Genomic DNA, 27349 nt, shown 5'->3' on the forward strand with positions numbered 1-27349 from the left:
AGACTTTATTTTTCTGGGCTCCAGAATCACTGCAGATGGTGATTGCAGCCATGAAATTAAAATACGCTTACTCCTTGGAAGGAAAGTTATGACCAACCTAGATAGCATATTGAAAAGCAGAGAGATTACTTTGCCAACAAAGGTCCGTCTAGTCAAGGCTGTGGTTTTTCCTGTGGTCATGTATGGATGTGAGAGTTGGACTGTGAAGAAGGCTGAGCGCTGAAGAATTGATGCTTTTGAATTGTGGTGTTGGAGAAGACTCTTTTGAGTCCCTTGGATTGCAAGGAGATCCAGCCAGTCCATTCTAAAGGAGATCAGCCCTGGGTGTTCACTGGAAGGACTGATGCTAAAGCTGAAACTCCAATACTTTGGCCACCTCATGCGAAGAGTTGACTCATTGGAAAAGATTCTGATGCTGGGAGGGATTGGGGGCAGGAGGAGAAGGGGATGACAGAGGATGAGATGGCTGGATGGTCTCACAGACTCGATGCACATGAGTTTGGGTGAACTCCGGGAGTTGGTGATGGACAGGGAGGCCTGGCGTGCTGCAATTCGTGGAGTCGGAAAGAGTAGGACACGACTGAGTGACTGAACTGAACTGAACTGAAAAGATAAAATTATTTTTAGAGATTTCTCTTGGCTGTAACAAACAATTTAAATTAGGCTGCTTACAGGTAAAAATCACAAGAAGCAGCATTAATAAACAATTCCCAAGGCTAGTGATTTTAGTTAAATAATTATACATGAGAACCTTTAAAGAAGGCTGCTAATAAACTAAACTATGTCAAAATTTGCAGTTTTAGTCAGACTTGAAAGCCAAGATAAGCAACTCCTTTGTATAGTTATTACCTCTGACCAAAGCACAAGAATTCACTCAGATAGATAACCTACCTAAAAATAGGATAGCTCATAAATTGTATAAACTGTTCTTTCCTGCTGTGGACAGCCCTTGACCTCTGACTGTAAAACTTAGCAAACTTTGGCGTACACTAGTGTTAGTTTTATGTTACCAAAAACCTCTATAAATTAAGCATTATCTCTCAAATCTGGTTAGTTTTCTCATTCTGAGTGCCTGAACATGTAGGTCACACAAATTGAAATACCAGTTGAAGAATACTCATCTTTAAGCAGGTAGTATTGCAAAGCAGAGATGTTACTTTGCCAAAAAAGGTCTAGTCAAGGCTATGGTTTTTCCAGTAGTCATGTATGAATGTGAGAGTTAGACTATAAAGAAAGCTGAGCACCGAAGAATTGATGCTTTTGAACTGTGGTGTTGGAGAAGACTCTTGAGAGTCCCTTGGACTGCAGGGAGGTCCAACCAGTCCATTCTGAAGGAGATCAGCCCTGGGTGTTCTTTGGAAGGAATGATGCTGAAGCTGAAACTCCAGTACTTTGGCCACCTCATGCGAAGAGTTGACTCACTGGAAAAGACTTTGATGCTGGGAGGGATTGGGGCAGGAGGAAAACGGGATGACATAGGATGAGATGGCTGGATGGCATCACCAACTTGATGGACGTGAGTTTGAGTGAACTCTGGGAGATGGTGATGGACAGGGAGGCCTGGCGTGCTGCGATTCATGGGTTCGCAAAGAGTCGGACACGACTGAACGACTGAACTGAACTGAACTGATAGTTACCACATGGCAAGAAACTGACAAGAAAATTTAAACATTCGGAGCATAAGAAATACTTCAAAGCATTATGAACTTTGAACTTAGCACACTTTCCTAAATTTTAGTATTTTTAACTACAAGAAAAGTAGACTGCTATAGCATTTTTTTTTTTTTGCTATAGCATTTTAGATGGTTTAAGCTAATTCAAAATTTTCCTGATTCCTGACATCAATACTATATTTATTTATATAGTTTTAAATATATAGTATATTATAGTATAGTATATATAGTATATAGTTATATATAGTAACAAACAGTTGTTACAGTGGGATCTACAAACATATACAGAATTATTATATTTAAATTCATATAGAACAGGATTTACATTTTTAAGTTAACACTTTTGAAATCAGAAGATGAAATATAGCTTAAGTTTTACAACAAAGAAAATATATGAGACATAAACAGAGATGATAGTAAAAATACAATCATCTATTCTCGACACAAGACGTGGAAGCTGTCAGAAAGCTGTATCTTCTTAATTTGACTGTCCAGACCATGAAAGTATAGATGATTCGGTGCCATTTTGCCAGAAACTCGTTTGGCAGGATCATAGACTGACATTTTTGAGAGCAGATCCAAGCCATTTGCATCCAAGTTTTTGACGTGGATTGCTAAACTTCCTGGTTTCCACTTGGAAAATGTATTTTCATAGTCTGTGAAGATTCCACTTCTGGCCACCCTTCATTGTTGGAAGTGCCCAAAGCCCTGAAAATTATTGATCAAATATCAACTGGAGTTGAGTAACAAGCTGTCCCCAGCAATACTTGCAGAGATCTTTACCAGAGTGTTACTACCTCATGGATATATACTCTAATAGGTGTTCCAAAAACTCTGGCAAGGTCAAAATCTGCTGGTTTAATTGTTTGGTTGTCATCCATCTATAGATTTTGAGGTTTTGAGTCTCTGTACAGAAGTCTTCTAGACAAAACAGTATCCCTTGTAGGACTTGGTACAAATAATTCTGAACAACTGAAGAATCCATGAACTGACCAGGAGGAATAGAATCCAAATATTTCTTGAGATCTATGGAAAGGAATGCAAAGATGAGCTATAACTGGAATCCTGCATAAGCACGTCTTGAAGACTGACTATATTTGGATGACAAGCTTCTTTTAGTAAGAGATATTTCCTGAATTGCAGTACTAGGAACCCCTTCCTCTTCCCTTTTCTAGTCTGATTTTCTTCATGGCTACCACTTGATCGGTAGTTTTGTGTCTGCCCTTATGCACAACTCCATAGGTACCTTCTCCAATTTTCTCTGTTTTGGTATAGTCTTCCAAAGTTAATCTGTGGATATGTTAGATCCTGGCTTATTATCCCGCGGGGAAAGCATCAGCAGCTACCACGTTGATGTTGCTCTCCCTTGATATATGGTGTTTAAAACAGTGAGACTAGTTGAGATCACTCAGGAAGTGAGCTTAGGTGGAAAAGAGAAGACCAAATACAAGGTTAACCTGAACATAGATTTATATGTAAGCATTAAAGAGATGTTTATGTTGTGGTTTTTGAACATGAATAGTTTATTGTCTCAATGAATTTATTATCTTTGGAATTCCAATTTCAAAACACACACTTAATGGTTGTCTTGTGTTCTGCCAGGGATAGTTGTTTGATTTTTCCAATGATTTTCTCAACTGAAAGCATCATGCAGGAGTAAATGTTCTCAGTCAGTTTTAATTTAGTGGTTCCTTCCGAGGTTGGGGTTTTGACAATTAGAGTAGACAAGGTAACAAGCTATAGTTGCTGTACTAAGTGAATTAGGTACTAAGGTTGAATTTCCCCTTAAAGTGTTCTGTTACAAAGGAACTTGTTGTGTTAGTTTCTGTTAGATCCACTTTTTAAAGTGAATTTGCAGCAGGTCTAAATTCAAGCAAAATTATGATGTATGTAGCGTTTGTCTTAATTATCTCTTTTCAGTGAAAGTTAAAGCTCTGATTTTAAATCAAAGTAGTGCTTCTTTTGTTGTTAATAAGATCATGCTCTTAGCCCTTCCGTCCTTCACACCCATCCTACTCCTGCAGTCAAAGGCACTCAACCCTTTGAGCTGTTTTCTGCTCACCTTCATATTCTAAATTGTTTCTCTATTTCTTGCTTTTGAAAATACCTAAACATCTGTTGTTTTCCTCCTGTTGTAGGTAAAGGTTTAGTTCTGGTAGGTTACTGTATTGGTTGGGTATATGGTTCTAGAATCAAGATGCCTGGCTTCTAATAATACTGTCTTCCTGCCACTTATTAACTGTTTGACCTTGGGTGGGTTACTGAGCCCTCATATATCTCAATGACAGGGAAGCCTGGTGTGCTGCAGTCCGTGGGGTTGCAAAGAGGTGGACATGACTTAGCCACTGAACCACAACCTGCGTCTCACTGTCTTCATCTATGAAATGGGATAACAGTATTGTGTTCCTCGTGTGTTGTTGTGAGGATTAAACTAGCTTGTTCAGTCACCCAGTCATGTCTGACTCCCTGCGAGCCCATGTCCTGCAGCATGCCAGGCTTCCCTGTCCTTTACCATCTCCTGGAGTTTGCCCAGGTTCATGTTCATTGCATCAGTGATGCCATCCAGACATCTCAGCCTCTGACGCCCTCTTCTCCTTCTGCCCTCAGTCTTTCCCAGCATCAGGGACTTTGCCAGTGAATCATCTGTTCACATCCAATGACCAAAATACCAGAGCTTCAGCTTCAGCATCAGTCCTTCCAGTGATTATTCAGGGTTGATCTCCCTTAAAACTGACTGGTTTGATCTTGCTGTCCGGGGGACTTTCAGAAGTCTTCACCACCACAGTTTGAAGGCGTAAATTCTTTGGTGTTCCACCTTCTTTACTGTCCAGCTCTCTGAACCGTATGTGACCACTGGGCCTTGACTATACAGACCTTTGTCAGCAAGAGTAATGTCTCTGCCTTTCAACACTAGCTAATACATGTTAAATGAATGTTAGTACATTTATTGAGTAAAACCAGTCCATAAATGGAGAAGGAAATGGCAGCCCACTACAGTATTCTTGCCTGGAGAATCCCAGGGACAGAGGAGCCTGGTGGGCTGCCGTCTATGGGGTCGCACAGAGCTGGACACAGCTGAAGTGACTTAGCAGCAGCAGCAGTCCATAAATAATTCAGTGATTTAAATCATTATTGAAAATAATAAAATATTATTTCATCCTCCCCATGCATTTGTCCACATCCCATTTCCCTGTATAGTTGTATTTCAATTTTCAGAGTTTACATTTTTAGATCAAGGCTTATTATTGGGCTTCCCTGATAGCTCAGTTGGTAAAGAATCCGCCTGCAATGCAGGAGACCCCAGTTTGACTCCTGGGTCAGGAAGATCCATTGGAGAAGGGATAGGCTGCCCACTCCAGTATTCTGGGGCTTCCCTTGTGGCTCAGCTGGTAAAGAATCCTCCTGCAATGCAGGAGACTTGGGTTTGATCCCTGGGTCAGGAAGATCCCCTGGAGAAGGGAAAGGCCACCCACTCCAGTAATCTGGGCTAGAGAATTCCATGGACTTTATAGTCCATGGGGTCGCAAAGAGTCGGACACGACTGAGTGACTTTCACTTGGCACTAATGTTTGCAGTAGAGGCTTGTTATACAGTCGTTATGTTTAGAGCGTCACCTGTCTTCTTCAAATACCCCTTTGCTGTCCACTTTTCGGGCGCCCACCTCAGTGCCTCATTGGCCAGAGAGAATCCCTGCTGGCCTGTCATTCAGTCTGCCTCCGCCACTTCTTTTCCCTCAGCGTTGCCATAGGCCTCTTCTTACCGTATGTCATTAGTTAATGTTTTTTGCTTCCTTAGGAAATAGCCTTTTGTATTATTTAAGGTATTGGTATGTCAGGCAAATCCCAGAGAGATAATGAGTTGAATAGGGTGCAGATTTCTTTCTCACTTGTCTGAGTCAGGTGTATCGGTGTGATTGCTACATCACAGTCTTGAGCAGCGATTCAGGGATCCAGGCTCCTATCTCGTGGCTCTGGCGCCTTCCCTGTGTGCTTTTGGAGGTGGCGGGTTCATCTGCATCCAGCAGCGGGTGTGGAAGAGGGAAGGGGAAGGCAGGATTCTGCATAGGAGGTGATTATGGGCTAGGCCTAGAAGCAGTACACATTCCCTTGGATGCACACCTCTTGTCAGTAATTCAGTCATGGCTATATCTAATCTCAGAAAAAGCTGGGAAATGTTAATGAAGCAGTGAGCCCAAGAAGTACAGTGAGCCCCATTCTCGCACTTATCAGTGAATCCACCCTCATGTAATATGCCTACTTTTTCCTTGTCTTACATGTTCTGTTTATGTTAATGGTGATCATCTGCATAAATTCCCTCCAGATGTAGATGTGTAATTTAAAATGTGACATCAGTGAGCAAATTTCAGGCTGAGTAGAAGAGGATATTGAAATGGAAAGATATAGTGAGGGTATTTTGTTGTCTTTTGTTTTGGTAGGGAAGGGGTTCTGAATCGTCTGATTTTGTGATTCTTTTGTCTTTCCAAGTGAGTGTTAGTTGCTCGGTCTCAGTCGTGTCCAACTCTTTGGGAACCCAGGGAACCTAGGCTCAGGCCCTGTCCATGGGGATTCTCCAGGCAAGAATACTGGAGTGGGTAGCCTTTCCCTTCTCCAGGGGATCTTCTTGACCCAGGGATCGATCCCAGGTCTCCCGCATTGGAGACAGATTCTTGACTGTCTGAGCCACCAGGGAAGCCCAAGGCTCTTCCATTTTCTTTCTTTTCCTCATCTCCACCAAATTGCCAAAGAACCTTCTGCCTTTTTGCCTTTTCCTTCTCCTGAAACTAAGTTACAGAGACACCCACCCACCCATGTAAGTCATGCTTGTCCCTTCAGCTCACGTGTACTTTGAGATTCCTTCCCTGTGCTCTATCTAAATCTATTGTTTTTTCTTTTTTTTTTTTTTAGTGTTTTCAGATTCAGTTCAGTTCAGTCGCTCAGTCGTGTCCGACTCTTTGCAACCCCATGAATCGCAGCATGCCAGGCCTCCCTATCCATCACCAACTCCTGGAGTTCACTCAGACTCATGTCCAGCTTTTCTTTCTGACAATAGTTTTAGGTCACTTTTTTTTTTTTTTTTTTAAATCTTCTTTCTGTCTTCTCAGCAGTTTTTCTTTGTCTTTGTTTAAGACAAAGCCTTTCAATGGGATTGGAGTAGGTGAGAAAGTGAGAGATTATGCCCTAAGATCTGTTAAGTTTTGTCTTTTTTACTAACAGTTATTTTGAGATTTCAGTATTCTCTGTATTCAAGTTATTCTGAGGACATGGTTTTTATGTAGATTTACTTTTTACTTCTAGTTTTTACAATTTGGAGAGGGAAATTTGGGAGGCATGGAGCTAGGCAACTTCATTTTTTTGCAGATACAAATGTCCATGGTCTTTGAGCAAAAATTTTAATATTAGTCAGACTTCTAAATATTCTTTTTTTCATTCTCTCTCCTTTTTTCTCTTTAGCACTCTTTAGGACTTTGGGGGGAAATAATATTTTTTAAAGTTTAAAGTCTTAACCTTTTAAACTTTGGTCATAGTTATTATTATTAATCTGGCTGAAATTAATTTTTTGGAAATTTTTTATATTTCCAAATATAAAAGTAAGAACCTAATTTCAGTTTTTCTTTACACAATTTACCAAGTATTTAAAATATTTCACACTGTTCCATTATCAACACTTATCTGTTCCTTTTCTTCACTGATTATTAGAACTTTGTGATTCTTATCTATTGGGGCAAATTCTTTTTCTTTCTCAGTGGTGTCATGATTATTGCTGGGCCTTTGATTTGTTTTTTGTTTAAATTTTGGAATCAATCTGTCCAGTTTCTTAAAAAGCCCTTTTGCAATTTTAATGAGTTATGTTAAATCTTTGCATCCATATGGAGTTAATGTCTTTATTGTAACTGAAACCTTCTGTTCTTGAACATAGTGTATCTTTGCATTTGTTTAACGCCTTTCAATAAAGTTTTAAAAATTTCTCTATAAAAATTTTGCATAATTTTTGTTAGATTTGTGCTTAGAAATCTCATATTTTTATTGCTGTGAAGAACAGGAAATCTGATAATGTAAATGCAATTAACTTTTATATTGATTTTATATCCAGTCTTATTGCTAAACTGTTTTAATATTTCTACAGATATTTTTGGTTTTCTATATCGACATTTGTATCCCCTGCAAATCATGATAGTTTTATTTACTCCTTTTCAGTCATAATTTTTACTTCTTTGGCAGCTTCTAAGGAAAAATAAAATAAAACTGTATAAGGATTCTCAATTGTTCTCTTCCTAATGCTTGACTAAGAATGATCTTAAAAATAGTAACAAATGTTGTTAAGGATGTGGAGAAATTGGAATCTTCATGTATTGCTAGTAAGAATATAAAATGGTACAACCACTTTAGAAAACAGTTTGAAAATTCTTCAAAAAGTTAAAAATATATAGTTTTTTAAATATTTTTTAAAATCATGGATTTGAGCTGTACGGGCTCAGTTACATGCAGATTTTTTTCAATAAATATGCAGTCGACACCTCATCTGTGGGTTCTGCGTTGGGTTCAGCCAGTTTCAGATGATGAGCTTAATGCTTGATCAGTGGGTGGTTGGCTCTGTGGATGCAGAAGCATGGTCATAGTGGGCCCACTGGGATGTTAGCATCCTTGGATTCGGTATTCACAGCAGGTCCTGAAACCAGTGCCCCATGGATACTGAGGAACAACTGAAGTTACTAGATGACCTGGCAATTCCACGCCCAGGTATATTCAAGAGAATTGAAAATACATGTTAATATAAAACTTGTACATAAATGTTCATAGCAGCATTTTTCATAATCACTAAAACAATAGAAATGACCCCCAAATATACATCAGCCAATCAGTGGAGTAAGCAAAATTGGTATATCCATGTAATGGAATATTATTCACACACAAAAAGGAATGAAAATTGATGTAAGCCACAACATGGATACATCTTGAAAGCATTCAGTTCAGTTCAGTTGCTCAGTCGTGTCCAACTCTTTGCGACCCCATGAACCGCAGCACGCCAGGCCTCCCTGTTCATCGCCAACTCCCGGAGTTTACTCAAACACATGTCCATCAGGTCGGTGATGCCATCCAGCCATCTCATCCTCTGTCGTCCCCTTCTCCTCCTGCCCCCAATCCCTCCCAGCATCAGGGTGTTTTCCAATGAGTCAACTCTTTAAAAACATTAGGCTAAGTGAATTGTGTAGGCTTTTTGTGTCTGGCTTCTTAGCCAGTAAGTTGATATATGCATGTTATTAATATTATTTTAATGAAGGAGTAGGGACAGCTCTTGAAACCTGCAGACTCTTAACAATGGGTCAGATGTGTTCTGTATATATAAATGTGGAAGATACGTCCTGATAGTTTCTGTTGCTCATTGTTTTAGTGGTTTGACATTCAGCATTTTGAATGCATGAGAGCTACTAATGACTTGGCTCAACATGAATCTTCCACAATGTTTTAAATGACGGGCAATTTATAAAGGAAACACTTGGCTGACCTCTGAATAAGGGAGTGGCTCCGAGTATGGAAAATTCTGAGCACTAATTTTTGGATGTTGGCATATGAAGAGATCTGTGTTCAGTTTCCATGCAAATCCAGTAAAAGTCATTTTTATGTATTGTTAAATCAACACTCAAATACTAAAAATTATAATTTTTTGTGACTATTTCTATTTCTTTGTTGTGACTAAACAGTGTGTTGTAAATAATGTGCTTCTTTTCCTAGCATGTAATTTAGTTTGAATTTTATCTTTTAAAAAATCTAGAGTTGTAATATAGTTCTCCTGTTTATACTGTTTTCATATTTTGTAGCTCTTGGCTAGCTGTCTTTCCCTTTCATAGAGCTCAGTGACTTCTAGGCAGTGCTAATAAGAGATACTCTTGAGTTGAGGGGGCCAGTAGATTTTTGTAACTATTGTGTTAGAGTACATTTTAAGGTGTTCTTTTTTTTTTCCTGACTCAAGAATTTTTAATTAGATTGTGAATTTATAGAGCCTTGATGGTAACAAAGAATAGGGCTTTTGCTACTATAATTAAAATGACATTTTCATTTACAATTTAGTGGAAGGTGGAAATCATGGAGCTGTATTTTCTTTGATTCATTCCCAGCTTCCTTGAACTTCTTAATGAGAGTTTTATGTGCACCCAGAGGGAAAAGAGCCTTCCGCGTTGACTCATGCTTGCTATTTTTAGTTTTGTATTCCAAATTGAGGCTGCTGTAAGTTAATATCAATATTTAGTGAGTAAGGCAGCCCCTCAACAGTTGAAGGGGAGGTTGAAGTTCAGGACTTAAGGGGAAAGAATTTATTGTGAAGGTCACAGTATTATGAGAATCTGGAGTCATTGTTATAAAAATGGAGACTGTGAGAGCCAGCCCTGTACCTCACCCGGTCCTTTCTGTCTGAAAGTACCACTTTCTCTCTTATCCTTTTATTTATTTTTTCTATAGCCTGGATTAGTTGGAGTTTTGTGAGTATAAAACTAAGGTGTTTTGCAGAATGACTTCTAGGGACCAACTTCATAGGGTTAAAGCCTCTTTCCGTTTTTCCTAAGCCCGTATGCGTTATTCAGCTATGTTACACACTGTTTAATAACTGACCCTGAAAAGGAAAAGAAAGTTCATTTATTGGCACCAAGACAGAAGAATCAGAATGTTTTAACTGCCCAGTCCATGGTCCAAGGGACGAGGTCTCGGCCTACTCTAGCTCAGGATCGTGCCTCCTTGATTTGAAGCTGAGATGTCCAGGGTTCCTTTTTAATCCTTCAGAGAAGATGATTAGAGATGAATTCTTGATGCCATTCTGAAAATTGATGTCATATATACCAACCACTACAGCCCTTTTCAGTAATAAGCGTCTGAACATTTTACAGAATGCTACCCGCATTATCAACTTAATTTTGGTTTCTCTCTCCTAAGATGTTTTTCCTTTAGAAGCAGAATAGGGGAGAAGGGAGATTTTTGTTGTTGTTCTTATGGGTCTATTTCATCCTAAGACTCAGATGAAAGAATGGGCTATATTGGCTTAAGTACTTTTTTATTTATATGAGTTTCTGTATAAAGAGATATATATGGCTGGGTTGTTTTGAACAATAAATTTAATTTCTTAGTTACTTATACTACCTTATGACCATTTTCAAGAAGAGAGAAAATACCTACAGAGGACAGTTTTCTGTGCATCAGCTGAAATATGATTCATCTTTTCTACCTTTTAGCCCCCAAAGTTATATAACCACAAACAAACCTTTGAGAAATTTGTCCACAAAGTGAGAGTCATACAGATGTTGACTGTGGCTTACATTTGGAGATGATTTCTCTAAAGAATTCATAGTTTAACTCAGTGAGTCTCTAATTACTGTAAAATGTAGGCATCTTTAAACATTTAAGTCTTGAATCTACTTGCAGCTTTTTCATTGTGAAGGACTCAGCTTTGTATTTATCTCTGATTAACCAGTTATTTGAATACTAATTATTGAAAAATTCATCCTTGCTAATTTGATATACCTCTGTTATTATATACTAAATTAGTGTATGTGTATATATGAAAGTGAAAGTGAAGTTGCTCAGTCGTGTCCGACTCTTTGCGACCCCATGGACTGTAGCCTACCAGGTTCCTCTGTCCATGGGATTTTCCAGGCAAGAGTACTGGAGTGGGTTGCCATTTCCTTCTCCAGGGGATCTTCCTGACCCAGGGATTGAACCCAGGTCTTCCACCTTGCAGGCAGACGCTTTACCGTCTGAGCCTCTGGGGAAGTTCCGTGTGTGTGTGTGTATATATATATATATATAAATGAAAAGAAAAGAAAAAAACATCTACAGAAACTGACCCACTTAGATTTTTTTTTTCTTTTCTTTTCATTGATTTGTCTTTTCTAGAACCAGTGTAGATTGCCTTGGGTAATATGGACATTTTAACAATATTCTTCTGGTCCCTGAGTATATCTTTCCATCTGTGTCATTTTCAGTTTCATTCATCAGTATCATACAGTTAATAGTTTTCTGAGTAGAAGTTTGTGCCTCTTGGCTTGATTTATTGCCAGATATTTTATTCTTTATAATGCACTTGTAAATGAGGTTTGATTCTTAATTCCACTTTCTGATAGTTGTCAGAGTACATGCATTATGTGTCCATAGATTTATAATGGTTATTTTATGTATGTTCTTTTGAAACAGCGATGAGGGAAATGAGTTATAAACCCAAAATGCAATAACTGGCTTTGTTATTCATCTGTGGAGTTCCATTTACCCTGTCCTGTTCAGTCTTGTGGCTTCTAGTATTGTCCACTGTTTCTTCGATTCAGCTGGAAGGACTTCCTTAGTATTTCTTGTAGGACGATTCTTCTAGTAACATGCTCCATCAACTTTTATTTGTCTGGAAATGTCTTACCTTTTCATTCTTTCTTAAAAGATAATTTTGCTGTGTTTAAAGTTCTTGGTTCACAGACTTTCTTTTTCTCCTTTCAGGACTTTAAATATGTTACCCTAATGCCCTCTGCCCTCCATGGTTTCTGATTTAAAAAAAAAAAAATCAACTGTTACTGATAAGTTCTTGTATGTAATGAGATGTTTCTTTCTTCCTGTTTTCAAGAGTTTGTTTTTCACGAGTTTAATGTGTCTTCGTGTGGGTCACTTTGCATTTATAGGGCTTGGAATTTCTTGACCTTGGATGTTTACATTTATTTCAACAAATTTAGGGTGTTTGTGGCCATTATCTCTTCAAATATTTTTCTGTCCCTCTCTCTTCTCCTTCTGGGACTCCTGTGGTACATATATTTGTATGCTTGATGATATTCCCTAGGTCCCTTGGGCTTTGTTAATTTTTCTTCATTATTTTTCTGCTTCTCAAACTGAATACTTCCAGTTGTCTTGTATCTCAGCCATCTTCATCATCAGAATTCTTGCTTGTTTCTTTTGAACAGTGTGTATATATTGACCCTCTATTTGTTAATACATTACTCTCTGAATTTCCTTTAGTTCTTCTTCTTTTAGCTCACCGAGCATATTTAATACAGTTGATTTCTAATTTTTTTTACTAGCAATTTTAATGTCTGGGTTTCTTAGAGATGGTTTTGAAATGTAAAAATATTTATATATTTTTTCATGTGAACAGGACATACTTTCCTGTTTCCTTGCTTTGTGATTCTTTGTTGGGAAGTGGGTATTTTGAATGCCATAATGTGGCATGAAAATCAGATTCTCCTGCTTATCAGGGATTGCTGACTTTTGCCTGTTGGGTGCCACAGTTAGACTATATTTGAAAAGTCTTTGTCCTTTCTAAGGTGTGGTCACTGTATTTCCTTTTGCATTATATCTGTGGTCAGCCATGACTTCATAGAGGTTTCCTTAAATGTCTGGATCCAAAATACCAAGCAAAACAAAGATCTACCTGTCTAAATTTTTCAGTAGTTCCTGCCAGGGATGTCACTGTAGTTTGAGGGAGCCAAAACAAAGGCAAACATCTGCCCTGGTCCTTTAGGGAATAGCTAGAAGAACCAAAGTGTGCAGCCCCAAATTTTCATAAGACAACGTGCTTAGTGCCACCGCCCTCCCCCCAACCCCAGCCAGCTGCTCCAGGAGCATAAGGTGCTTTCCCCACCCAGGAGGGGCCAAGAATGAAGGGTTATGATTGGCTCCTACACCACTGCTCTGCTACCAAATTTCAGCAACCTCTTCTTCATCAGGTATGTCTGGTTGCTCTAAGTGTCTGATTAGGTTGCAGAATTCAGCAATAGATGACTTCAAAAGAAATTTTAAACCTCATTGGGATATAATTGAGGTACAGCACTGTATAAGTTTCTCGTGTACAACTTTACATGCATCATGAGATGGTTATCACAATAAGTGTAGTGAGTATCTGTTATCTCATGTAGGTACAGAAGTAAAGAAATAGAAAACAAAATTTTTTGTGGAAGAATCATTGGTTCTGACGCCTTTTTCCAGTGTAATAGTTGTTTCAGTGCAGAAACCAACCCTTGACGCTTTCTCCTCCGTTTTCCTTGATATCACTCTCGATTATCTTTTTAAAAAATTAATAAGATGAAACCTGTCTTTACCCATGCATTTGCTATTTCCAGTGCCTTGTATTCCTTTTTGATAAATCTGTTTCCATGTGTTATCATTTTCTTTTTGCTTAAAGGACTTTAACATTTCTCGAGTAGGTTTGCTAGTGGTGAATTCTTTTCGCTTTTGAATGTCTCACAGTTTAAGAACAATTTATTACTGTTATTTTACCTTTGTTTTTCAAAGATATTTTCACTGGTAAAGAATTCTAGGTTAATCACCTTTCCCCTTCTTTCTGTACTGTAGTGATGGGTGCTCCACTTTTTCTAGCTTGCATTTGTTTCTAACAAATAATTTGTTGTTAACCTTATCTTTTTTCCTTTCTACATAATGTGTAATTTTTTTCTGGTTGCTTTTAAGATCTTAGTAACTGTTTTTAAATAATTTGAATATGATATTCCTTTTTGTACCTTTCTTCATGTTTTTTGTACTTGGGTTCAGTTAGCTTCTGTAGTTTGTCATTTTCATTTAATTTGTAAAAATTTTGAACTTTATTTTTTCAAATATTTTCTTAATTCTCCCTTCTCTGGCCTCTCTTTTTATGGACCCTAATTACGTATATATTTGTGCACCTTAAGTTGTCTCACAGTTTACAGCCTTTCTGTTCATTTTAAGAATTGTTTTCTTTGTTTTATTCAGTTACTTTTTATTGGTATGTCTTCAAGTCAGCTAATGTTTATTTTTCAATATTTAATCTGTTGTTAATCTTTTTACCTCTGATATTATAGTTTTCATCTTTAGAAGGTTGATTTAGGTTTTTAAAAACATATATCAGTGGTTCTTAATACTTTGTCTTTTTGCTAGCTTTTTGAACCCATGGGATACATTATAATAACTGTTAGTATTTGTGTCCAATATTTCTCTTTAAGCATCTTTCCTGCAAGCATTGTCATTGCATAACTAATTGGCTGTAAGGCAGTTTTGCCATAAAGATAAAATAACTGGTTGGCAGTTTGGTTTCATTTCTCTGTTAATGCAATGTACCCATTTTTGTATTATTATAAACCTTAGCCCTCATAATAGTCTATACAGTGACCAGTAGGTGTGGTGATCTTAAAATAGCAATGGTAACAAACTATATATAATATATACTGAGTTGATAGAAAATATGGTGATAAAACATACTAGAAGTGTGAAATAAGAGAGGATAAAGCCCAATTGCATATTATACTAGGAACTAATGTATCAGTTTGCAGATCCTTTGGTGATCTGAACCTGCAGCAATGAACTCACATTTCCCTTAGAAGTTTGCAGTGTCTATTAACAGACATGAGACAGTATAGGAAGAACAAGCAACAGTGTGGATGGCTTTCACTGAAATTCAAAGCTCAGTTTACAGATATGCATCCTAGTATTTGGAAACTGTTACTCCTCTTAATATAGAAAGAAATTTTATTGAAAAAGTAAAAGAGTAATGCCAACGAGGAGATGAATTAATAAGAAGAAAAGACGTATAAAATTCTGTGAATGAAAGACTTTGAGGACAGTGCTTGTTACAACTCATAAGATCAGTTAATTTGTACAGCTTTGTTATGACTTTACACACATTTTAAATATATTCCACACTTTTATATTTTGCTATAGTTTCTTTAATGTATTCATTTCTTAATGTTTCATTATGTACTTTTAAATGTCCTCTTTTTTTTATTAATCTTTTACAGCAAAATTACCTTATGACCAATTAGGTATGTGGTGAAAATATTTATGGCTGATATGTAGCAAAGATGCTTATTGGTGAAATTACCTGGAACCATATATCATGGTCTGCTAATTCTGTCATTCTGAGTCAGTTTTGATTTTTTTAAAAATTTTCACCTCCTCTTCTTTGTGTGCCTAATAATTTTTTATTGAATGCTAGATATTGTGAAGTTTTCCTTGTTGTATGTTAGCTATTTTGTTTACTTTTTTGAATTTTGTTATGAATTAGGCTGTTACTTGGAAACAGCTTGTTCCTTTTTGTCTTCTTTTAAATATTGTTTGGTGGGATCATACCTGCATTTATTCTAGAGTTTAATTTTTCCTCACCTTTGGGCAAGATATTCTAGAATTCTAATCAGTGCCCTATAGGTTTGGTGTTTCGTTTTGGATCTTGAAAATAGACACTATTTCTGTGCTGTGTGATGTTTGACCACTTTTGTCTTTAATCCTTTTGGAGGAGTCTTTTCCCAATCTCTGGTGGTTTTATGTCTTGAGCAGTACTCAGCTGTATTCTTACTTATAGGTGACTCAGCACGGCTCTCTGGAGTTCTTTCTGCACAGCTTTCATTCTGGCTCAGATGGTAAAGAATCTGCCTGCGATGTGGGAGACCTAGGTTCGATCCCTGGGTCAGGAAGATCCCCAGGAGAAGGGAATGTCAACCCACTCCAGTATTCTTGCCTGGAAGATTCCATGGACAGAGGAGCCTGGTGGGCTTCAGTCCATGGGGTCGTGAGGAAATCAGACACTGAGCGACTAACCCTTTCTATTCTCTGATACTCAGCTGTGCAAACTCTGGCCCCTTAGCCTCCTTTTATTCCCAGGGCACTGCTTGGGCTCCCTTTCTCTTTGCTGCAGCCTGGAAACTTTCTCCAGGCGGTAAGCTTGGAAAATAATAATTATCACTTTTTCCTTTCTCCGTGGTCACTGCCCTTTCTTGCCCGTGTCCAGTGTCTTTCGTATATTTTGTCTCGTGTTTCAGTGTTTTCAGGTTGTAGGGTCAATCTTATCCTTGTTACTCTATCTTAATTTGGATTGGAAAAAGCAATGAGCAGAATAGGGCAGTTTTTTGTGTGTCTAAATAGTAGATAAAAAGATGTGGAACAGAGGGTATCAGGGTAGAGACTAGGAAGCTACACTTTAAATTGATAGAAATTGAGAGTCCTAGATTAGAGAATAAAATATGATGAAATTTAGGTAAGAACAGTAGACAGAAATTAGATTATTGAGAAGAATTAGAAGCTGGACAGTGTAAGATTTATGAAAGAAAAGAAGAAGAAAAAAATTAAGGTAGAAAATTAGTCTTATCTTCTGTTTGTCTTAAGGGAAGACGTTCTCTAGCCATTTGCCATTTAACTTTTGAATAGTTGTCTTAGAACATTCCAGTTTGATTTCTGAATGGACTTAGTTTTTTTAAATTGTAATGTTGCAGAAAGGGTGATACTGATATAATTGTTTAATTATTTTTCTTCATTTGAAAACTTAAGATTTAATCATGACAAAAGATAACATGTATGATATTTACTTAAAAGATAAATATGTTTTATAATACTTTTTAAACACATGGGGGAAGATTACAGTTATGTTAACTAGTAGATATGTGGTGCCATCTAATGGCTAATATGAAGATCTGTTTGGTAAATAATGCTGAAGTTTGTTTTCTGCTGCATAAATTTTAGCACTGAACTCTCTGGTGCTTTTAAAGTCAAAGGTGCAGTTTTAATTTAAATGCTAAGGTATATGTATAATTTCAGTTTATAGTATCTTTAAAATTCTACCACATCAGTGTGATTTGTCATGACATGTGAAAGCATATGTATGCAATTTGCATATTTTATAATATATCCATATAAGACCAGTTTTAATAAGCAGGTCAAGTTTGCGCGCCTTTCCATCTGCTGTCTTCTTCAGTTCTTGCCCCCTTTCCCTGGTCCCAATATGTACTTAGACATTATTGCCTTGTGGAAGTTCACTATTATTGTAACGTAATTCATTCTTCTTCCCTCCCTGTCTCATTACATTTTATAAAATATATCCAGCATGTGAGAATAATAGAAGAGACTGGCGATTTTTAAGTGGTTCTCCGAATTCTTAGAGGTTCTGTGGAGTCTCTCTAGGGGCTGGCATGGAGGTGGCTGAGGTTGAAAAATTTGCGTTTGAAGGCTCTGGAAGCCTGAAGAAGACTTTTCGACTCTGTTTAGCCCAGTTTTTCCTAAATGTATTTTATTATAGAAACTTTGTCATTCTTTTCTCGCAATTAACATGTTAAAATCCTGTTATCTTGTGCTCTTTACATCAGATTTTGGAAATTGTTCTGTATTGCCTTTTTAAGAATAAAAGGATCCTGTGTGTGTGTGGGTGTTATATATATTATATATATATAATTTCATTATATATAATCTCAATATATATTTATATAATGAAATACAGTAGCTTTTTTTTCTGGTCATCTAGTAATATTTGTTCATTTTCAGTAATTTAGAAAATACAGAGAATTGTTTAGAAAATATATAGCACATAATTATACCCTCCACAATAACAATTAATATTTCAATTATTATCATATAATTTTAAAATTTAAATATACACATAGTTTAAACAAAACAGGTATCACTCTGTGGATTATGTCCAGAATTTTTCTAACCTAATGTAACATTGAATATTTTCCTACATTAGCAACCATTTTTCAATTTATTTTCTTACTGTTTATCTAATTTTTAATGATAATATAGTGTTCTATTGTATGGGAATAATATTATTTATTAACCAATCTCCTATTTCTGGATTTTTTTTAATGTACAAATTTATGTTATTACAAATAATATTTTTGAATAGAAACATTTATACTGTTTTCAGTAGCTTTGATTCCTTAGAAAAAAGTAATTTTTACATTGACACAAAATTCCTGGGAATAGATTATCAGTGTCAAAGAATATCCTAATTTTTAAGGTATTTTTAAAAGTTTATAGCAGATTTCATTAATAATAATCACATGCAAGATTATTTTCTCATTTATTTGTTTAAAAAGGTTTGTCAAATTGGTATATTGTTTACCCTCCCTTTCTCTGTTTACCATGAGTGCGGATATTTTTCATGTTATTTTTCTTCCTGTTGTCTTTAATGAAAACTCCCTAAGTGTCTAAATTGAATTTTGAGTATTAGATCCCTTCCATAGCCTGCTCTGCAGGTTTTTGAGTAGCCTTCCCTTTATTTTTATAGCTACCAAGACTGCTGAATTAGTTTGTCCCAGATGGACTATACAGTCATCTAGGCATCTATTCTTAAATCAAGTTTAAGAATAGAATAGGATTAGATTTAAGAATAGAAACCAGCATTACTTGATAGATTATGTTTAACTTTATGAAAGAAAATCCTGCAGTAGGAGCAGTGTGATTTGAAACAACACAGCCACCAAAGTATTCAACAGCGTCGTGTGCACCTCAGTCTTCAGAGCAGATGGGAAATTTAGGCACAAAAGATTTGATTTTAGGGATTGTTCACAAAGAAATTCTTTGGTAAGACAGGAGTGGCTTTACCAGACCCAAAGGAGAATTTAATTCTAATTCTCTTAATTTTCCTTTGTTGCCCTTGCATAGATCAACTGGATTACATTTACCAGTGACTTTTGGAATGTACACAAAGAGTCTTAGGATAGTTTTCTCTTTAATGATAATTTACAATTATTTGGTGACTGTCTATTTGAAATTGCTCTTGTAGGTTTAAAGTTTATTAAAAATATCAAGTGCGTGTTAAGACTGGTAACTTTTCTTTCTCTCTTTTTTTGCTATATCTTAGTTTTTGCTGTCCTCTTCATTGTATAATTTTGAATTTTGATTATAGCATCTTTTGATGCATAGAATTTTTATATTTGTATGCAGGAAAAAGTATTAATCATTTTTACTTATGAGTTTTTGCTTTGCTTTAGTAAATTTTATCTAAAATCGAAATTCATTTAAACTTAAACATTTTTTCAAATAGCTAATATGTATGTGAAATCCCTGTATCTACACCCAAAGATGACAGCATTGCTTATTGAATAACCTCTGAGTTTATTTTTTCTTCACTGATTTGAGACAACCTTCTTTATCATATTCTGGCTCACTGTGTATACAAATATACTGAACTTCTTATATGGTTTCATTGTTCCGTCTATTCTCTTGTTAATCTTGGTAATTATTTTAATATCTGGTTTAGTGAAAATCATTATGCATCTCTTTAAACATTTTCTCTCTAAACCTTCCCATGAATTCTTAACCAAAACAATCCCTCTTATATTAATAAATACATCTTCATAATGACCTGAATGAATATCCTTAATGCCTAGTAATAATTACTCTATTCTTTAACTCTATGATTTTGTAATTTTAATATGCTATATAAGTAGAGTTATATAATATGTGACCTTTTGAGACTGGATTTTTTTGCTTAGCCTAATGCCCTTGAATTCCACCCAAATTGTTGCATGTATCAGTAATTTGCTCCTTTTTATTGCTGAGAGTATTTCATGGCATCGGTGTACCACAGTCTGTTTAAATATTCACTTGTTGAAGGACAGTTGTGTGCTCTCCATTTTGGGGGTATTACACATAAGACTTATAAAATTTTGTGTACAGGTTTTTGTATGGATATTGTGAGAGTTAATTTTCTGTGTCATCTTGGCTAGGGTGTAGTACTCAGTTGTTTGGTCAAACCCCAGTCTAAATGTTTCTCTGATGTATTTTTTAGATATGACTGACCTTTAAGCCAGTAATTTTTTGAGCAAAGCATATTACCGTACATAATACAGATGAGCTTCATCGAATCAGTTGAAGGCCTTGAAAGGAAAGACTTGAGATCCAGCCAAAAAGGAAGGATTTCTGTCTATAGACTGCAAGACTACAGTAACATCAACTCTTCCCTGGGTCTTCAGCCTGCTGGTCTGTTCTTAATGTTTCATATTTGCCAGCCCCAACAATATTACGGCCCAGTTTCTCAAAATAAATCTTTCCCCCTTCCTCTCCTTCCTTCCCTCCCTCTCTCCTCTTTGTTCTGTTTCTCTGGAGAACCCTAATACAGGTTTTGTTACTGAGAGTACTTTTAAAGGAAGAGTATCTTAAGAATGCATGTTCCGAATTTGTTCTGGGATTTCTCCAACTTGATCTGATTTGATTTAAAGGTGCTGATTCTATTTTAAGTAGTAAAGAGAGTACTGGTTGTCCATGGCCTGGTGTGGCAGTAGTGATAGGCACAAGATCATCAGCGGATACTCCTAATCAAATACTTTTTAAGAGGTGAGACACCATGTCTTTTGACACCTGGAAACATTTTTTCAGAATAACAAGTTTCATGAACATGGCGGGGAGAAAAAGGTGAGCAAAGGGATTTGAATTCCCAGCTCGTAAATCACCTGAAAATTTCTCTGTCTTCCCCTAAATAGAGCCATATCTCTTGTAATTCAGAGAACTGAGATGGCTGAAAATGAAATCCAAAGTCTCTTCCTCAGAATGGCTAAATTACAATGCAAACTGGATCCCCAGCTTTGTAGAATGTCTGCTGTTGAAATGAGGGTGTTGATTGCGGTGGGGGCGGGGCGGGGGTGGGATCCTGAAAATTGGAATGATGACACATGGGAAGAGCCTGATGAGTTTGGAGTTAGCATGACATGCCCAAGGAAGCTGCAGTGCCTCTTCTGAGACAGCTGCTTTGTGACACACTCCTGATTCTCCTTAAAACCCTCCTCCACCATCCGTCTGTCCTTCTGGACCTGAGTGGACTGGAGTCTTAGCTGCCTTGGACGTGAAGTACAAAGAGTGACTCTTGAGGAGTCGTTCCATAATCCAGAAGAACTGCTTGATTTTTCCAGTTTATATAGACTGAAACATGGGGAATGTGTCTGGGAATGACTGTTACGGGTGTGGCATAGTGGTGGATTAGCGCTCCCCAGCCTTTTTGGCGCCAGTGACCCGTTTCATGGTAGACAGTTTTTCCACAGACCGGGGCAGGGGGATGGCTTCGGGATGATTCAAGTGCATTACGCGTGTTGTGCGCTGTACCTCTGTTATTATTGCATTGTGATATATAATGGAATAATTATATGACTCACCATAATGCAGAATCAGTAGCAGCCCTGAGCAAAATTTTCCTGCAGCCAGACAATCCCACTTGGGGGTGATAGGAGACAGCAACATTCCAAGTGTGTTGCTTATGTCCAGTCACAGTCTCGTTTTGGTTGCTATCGCTGCAGAAAACCCTGCTTCACAAAGAGAGGATGTTGGACATGGAAGCCGATTTTTCAGTGCCTTTGTGGCCATCTCAAGATATTCTGCCTTGACTTGAATCCTGAACTTAACGGAGATTTGAAGTTGTCTCAAATGTACTTTTAAGACCACCATTTTTCAATCTCAAGCACAGTCATTCAGTTCACCTGGCTTATTAATAAATGTTCTCAGATCCATTCCTTCCCAGCTTGGGGATCTTTTGTGGTTGGGAAGTAATGCTCAAACTCTTTGGAAAGCTGAGATAAGTGATCATGCACCAGTTGAGAGAAAGAAGGCCCTGGCTCAGTCCCTTTCAAAATCTCTGCAACGTTTGAAACACATCAAAAATCCCAGTGTTTGCTTGTTGCCACCATAATTCCTGGAAAAGGAAATGGCAGCCCACTCTTGACTGAAAAATCTCACAGACAGAGGAGCCTGGCAGGTTACAATCCAAAGGGTCACAAAGAGTCCAACATGACTGAGCAACTAAACCCATACAAAAGTACTAAAAAAATAAACAAAACAGTGCTTTAGTTAAGGTAATTCTTTTATTCTTAAAAAATTTTTATGCTTATTTTGTAGATGTTTGGATATCTGTGCTGAGGTATACAAAGTATTTACCTTTAAAAATTTAAATATCCTCCCTACCTATGGTTATGTCTCTGCTCTGTATCCTGTATTTGTAAGCAGTGTATTGGTTCAGATAATGAGATCTGAGTTAAAAAACTTTTGTTTGAATCTTGACTCTGCCACTTAACATCTCTGTGAATTTGAAATTATTCAATCCATCAAGTTTCAGTATCCTTTTCTTCAAGGGTAGAGTTATAGAATGTGAGTGGAAATATTACCTGTAAAATATAGCATAGTAAACCTGCAATTAGTGGGGGTTTTTTTTCCCCTTTTCATGCCACAGGGCATGCCAGATCTCAGTTACCTGATAAGGGATGGAACCCTGGCCCCCCGCATTGGAAGTGTGCAGTCCTAACCACTGGACCACCACAGAATTCCCTGAATTAGTGTTAGTTTTATTGTAATTATTGATTAGTTTTATTGTAATTATTGATTAGACTTGCTAAAGGTGTGTATATTTTATTTTAGTTCTCCACCCCCCCCAAATCTAAGAAAAAGTTCTTGAATTCTTGTATTGTTTTTAATCTTAAGTAATTGATGCTTTTATCTTTATTATTTCTACTGCTTTCTTTCTAGGGCTATATTATGCCTTCTTTTTAAAACTTCTTTAATTGACTGTTTCATCCTTTTATGATAAAAGAACACAGCATTTAAGACTGAATTACACTTTCATTAGCCTCCAAGTAATATCAAGATATTTGTGAAAATACAAGAGATGGGATATCAGACTGCTGTTTTCACTGGAACTCAAGGAGATAAGAAATTGAACATTGTTTTGAATATGAGATAACCTAACTGCTTTAATAAGAATCCGATGGCATAATAGAAGGCTTAGTTTTCACTTGTTAAAAACTTTATGCTGCTGATATTTATCTTACATGTATTATAACATTATTTTACATTTTTGCTTAGCACATTTTATTAAGCCAAAATTTTCATTAACCTTTATCAGCATTTGGCTCCTAGTGGGATAGTAACTTGGCATTATCTATGTTGAACTTCATTTTGTTTTGGTGTATTATTTCTTTAGTATTTTGAGATTCCTCATGTATCTTTCTTTTAATGAATTAGCCACCATGCCCAATATAACATTCCTAACATCATCTACAAAATTAATGAACGTATTCTCAGTTCCTTCATTCAGTTTATTGGCAAAGATATGAAATAACAGTTTATAGAGTTATTTTCTTTAAGCTGATTTAAAGTGAAAGTCTCTCAGTTGTGTCCAACTCTTTGTGACCCCATGAACTGTAGCCTGCCAGACTCCTTTGTCCATGGAATTCTCCAGGCCTGAATATTGGAGTGGGTAGCTGTTCCCTTCTCCCAGGTATCTTCCCAACCCAGGGATCAAACCAGGTCTCCTGCATTGCAGGCAGATTCTTTTTTTTTTTAATTAATTTATTTTAATTGGAGGCTAATTACTATACAATATTGTAGTGGTTTTTGACATACATTGACATGAATCAGCCATGGGCACACGTGTGTTCCCCATCCAGAACCCCCCTCCAACCTCCCTCCCCATCCCATCCCTCAGGGTCATCCCAGTGCACCAGCCCTGAGCACCCTGTCTCATTCATTGAACCTGGACCGGCGATCCGCTTCACATATGATAATATACACATTTCAATGCTACCCTCTCAAATCATCCCACGCTCGCCTTCTCCCACAAAGTCCAAAAGACTGTTCTTTACATCTGTGTCTGTTTTGCTGTCTCACACATAGGGTCATCGTTACCATCTTTTTAAATTCCATATAAATGTGTTAGTATACTGTATTGGTGTTTTTCTTTCTGACTTACTTCACTCTGTATAATAGGCTTCAGTTCATCCACCTCATTAGAACTGATTCAAATGCATTCTTTTTAATGGCTGAGTAATATTCCATTGTACATATGTACCACAGCTTTCTTATCCATTCATCTGCCGATGGGTGTCTAGGTTGCTTCCATGTCCTGGCTATTGTAAACAGTGCTGCGATGAACATTGGGGTACACGTGTCTCTTTCACTTCTGGTTTCCTCAGTGTGTATGCCCAGCAGTGGGATTGCTGGGTCATATGGCAGTTCTATTTCCAGTCTGAGCCACCAGGGAAGCCCTTAAGCTGAGACCGAGTCATTGAGTTTGGGATGTAATCTTCCATCCTTTTGTGTGGATTTGTTCTTTCTGCCTCTGTCCATGTCCATATCTCAGCACTCAGTCATGTCCACAGCTATTTGCTCTTCCCTCATCTTAGGTTGCTGGGCCAGAAAAAGAGAATATTCAGTTAGAGAGGGAGTGACTTATATGTCCTCTAATGACAATAGATCAAGTCACCAGTTAAGGCAGTTGTGATGAACCAGAGAGGTTGGCACAAGGCAAAAAAGCAAAGCTGGCTCTAATATTAGCACCTGCCTGCGAGATGGCTGGAGTGGTATGACCTGCCCTGAAGCCTAGTGACTGTCTTGTTGGGCTTTCAGATTTTCATCTAGAATCTAGATGCTATCTGTAAGTTTGTAGATTAAATTAAAATTTTCATTTTAGAGGAAACTGTGAGCTTTTCCCAAGAATGCTAGACATGGTATCTGTTTTTTTGTCTACATAACTAGTCATTCTTTAACAGAAAGAAGTCAACAACCCATCCTGAAATATTTCAGTGAGACATAAAGACAATTGTTTAGTGTCACATGTTTTTCTAGATAATTAAAAGTTGGTATTTTGATAACCTGTACTAATCTTTTCTTGTGTCACTGCCATGGTTCTCCTTAAAAAAATAATAGCATTTGGCATTTTAACCCGCAGACTATATTTCATTTACCTGAATATCAATGGGATCGTCATAGAAGAAAGATCACTTGTCAAAGCGTGTGAGTGGCTTGCTAGCTTGTATATGTGTTCACAAAATCCTTAAGTAGTTTGTATTTTGCTAGAAGATTGTGATATCATGCCATGGATTGGAAGTTCCTATCATTGGAAATAGGAGCATTAATGGAGCAGGTAGAGGAAAAGTATTTTAAAAAATTAATATAGGACCTTACATATGTGCTGCTGCATTTACTAGTTTAGATATTTGAGACAGCCTAAAAGGTGGGCTCCAGCAAGTACCTCTTTCTTCTAGTCTGTTAGCTGGGCCATCTAGTATGTCGGGTTATCACTGGTTTTTAGCTTGGATTGCTGAAATTACAAAATGTGTTTTACTAGTCCATGCGCATCCTTATTTCTATACCAGAGTGAACTTACCACGTGGTACTCAGTAATGTCTGATTCTTCGCGACCCCATGGACTGAAGCCTGCCGGACTCTTCTGTCCACGGAATTTTCTAGTCAAGAATCCTGGGATGAGTTGCCGTTTTTCTTCTCCAGAAGGTCTTCCTGACCCAGGGATTGAGCCCACGTCTGTTGTATCTCCTGCGTTGGCGGGTGGATCTTCACTAACTGCACCCCTGCAAAGCCACTCGGAGGCCCCAGTGATTTCAGGACAGAACCCAGAGTCCTCAGCGGTCTTTATAGTCATGATTCTGGCCTTGCTCTCTATCCAGCTTTATCGCTAGACACTTTGTACATTTTATTTTATTCTCTTAAAATGTATTTCTGTCTTTTCTGTGAGTTCTTTTTTAAACCATAAATACTCTTTTTTTCTCTTTGCTTCATCTCTCTTCTTTCTTATTTTAGAATCTTTATATCTTCATATTTCAGTTTAGGAGTCATTTCCTCCAGGAAGTCTCTATCTCCCAAGTCAAGGTCAGGTGCCTTGTAGCGCTTACACTGTTAAGTCTCTGGGGTCAGGAGCCACATCTGTCTTGTTCGGGCTCTCATTCCTGTTGCTTAGTATCTATTGAATAAATTAAGGTGCATTTGGTACTTCTCATGCATGTACACTGACAGAAAAGAGAACGTTTATCCCCTATGGGTCCACAAAGCTATCTGCTAAAAGTATTAAAGCTTCATTGTTTTGAATTTTACTTTTTTAATTGCAAAAATTTTTTTTTTTTTTGTTATTATTAATTTAAAATATAAAAAAGTTTACCTACTGGTTAAATTATGTACTATCTCCCTAAATCTCCCATTGAAATGGACACTACTGAAAGGTGTGTCATGGTGCACCGCCAAGCTTTATTCCTCTTAGTTTCATCATTCCATTGCTCATCTTTTCCCTTTTTGACTGATAGATTCTTTCTTAAGCTATGTAATTAATGCCAATCTTGTTATGGGTGACTTGGTTAACTTCCAGAACCACTCCTTATTCTGAAAGCATTTTTGACTGAAATTAGTCCCTACTTTAATGATTTGAAGGTTGGATTCACAGCCTCGAAGGACCAAGACTGAACCTGCTGCCTGTTTCATTCTGCTCCAACACAGGTTTCATTCATGCAAGATGCATCGTTCTGGAGATTGAACGCATAGCAGTGTGACTGAAATTATTGATACTGGGTTGTGTCCCTGGCAAGAGATCATAATGTGTTCTCACCACAAATACCCACAAAAGATGATGACTGAGGTGATGGATGTATCAATTAGCTTGTTTGTGGTGAATATTCATAGTTGTACCTTAAATATTTACAGTTTTCAGTTGTCAACTGTGCCTCAGTAAAGTTGGAAAAAAATATAATAACATGAAAAAATTTAAAGAGAACTAGTTGACATAATATTAAAATATAGGAGGAAGTTCTTAGATGTGAAAGAAACTGGTTTGTATTTATCAGAATTCAATGGTTTAGAATTAAAGTCTGAAATAAGCATCAGATCAGATCAGATCAGTCGCTCAGTCGTGTCTGACTCTTTGCGACCCCATGAATCGCAGCATGCCAGGCCTCCCTGTCCATCACCAACTCCCGGAGTTCACTCAGACTCACGTCCATCGAGTCAGTGATGCCATCCAGCCATCTCATCCTCTGTCGTCCCCTTCTCCTCTTGCCTCCAATCCCTCCCGGCATCAGAGTCTTTTCCAATGAGTCAACTCTTCGCATGAGGTGGCCAAAGTACTGGAGTTTCAGCTTTAGCATCATTCCCTCCAAAGAAATCCCAGGGCTGATCTCCTTCAGAATGGACTGGTTGGATCTCCTTGCAGTCCAAGGGACT

At 37.4% G+C, this 27349-nt stretch overlaps 1 pseudogene; it reads right to left on the minus strand.

Annotated features, from left to right (window-relative positions):
* Nucleotides 1-2105: 2105 nt before the first annotated feature.
* Nucleotides 2106-21442, minus strand: LOC102277616 (cyclin-dependent kinase 1-like; annotated as a pseudogene).
* Nucleotides 21443-27349: the final 5907 nt, after the last annotated feature.

The sequence above is a fragment of the Bos mutus genome, chromosome 16 (genome assembly GCF_027580195.1).
Source record: "Bos mutus isolate GX-2022 chromosome 16, NWIPB_WYAK_1.1, whole genome shotgun sequence".
Lineage (NCBI taxonomy): Eukaryota > Metazoa > Chordata > Mammalia > Artiodactyla > Bovidae > Bos > Bos mutus.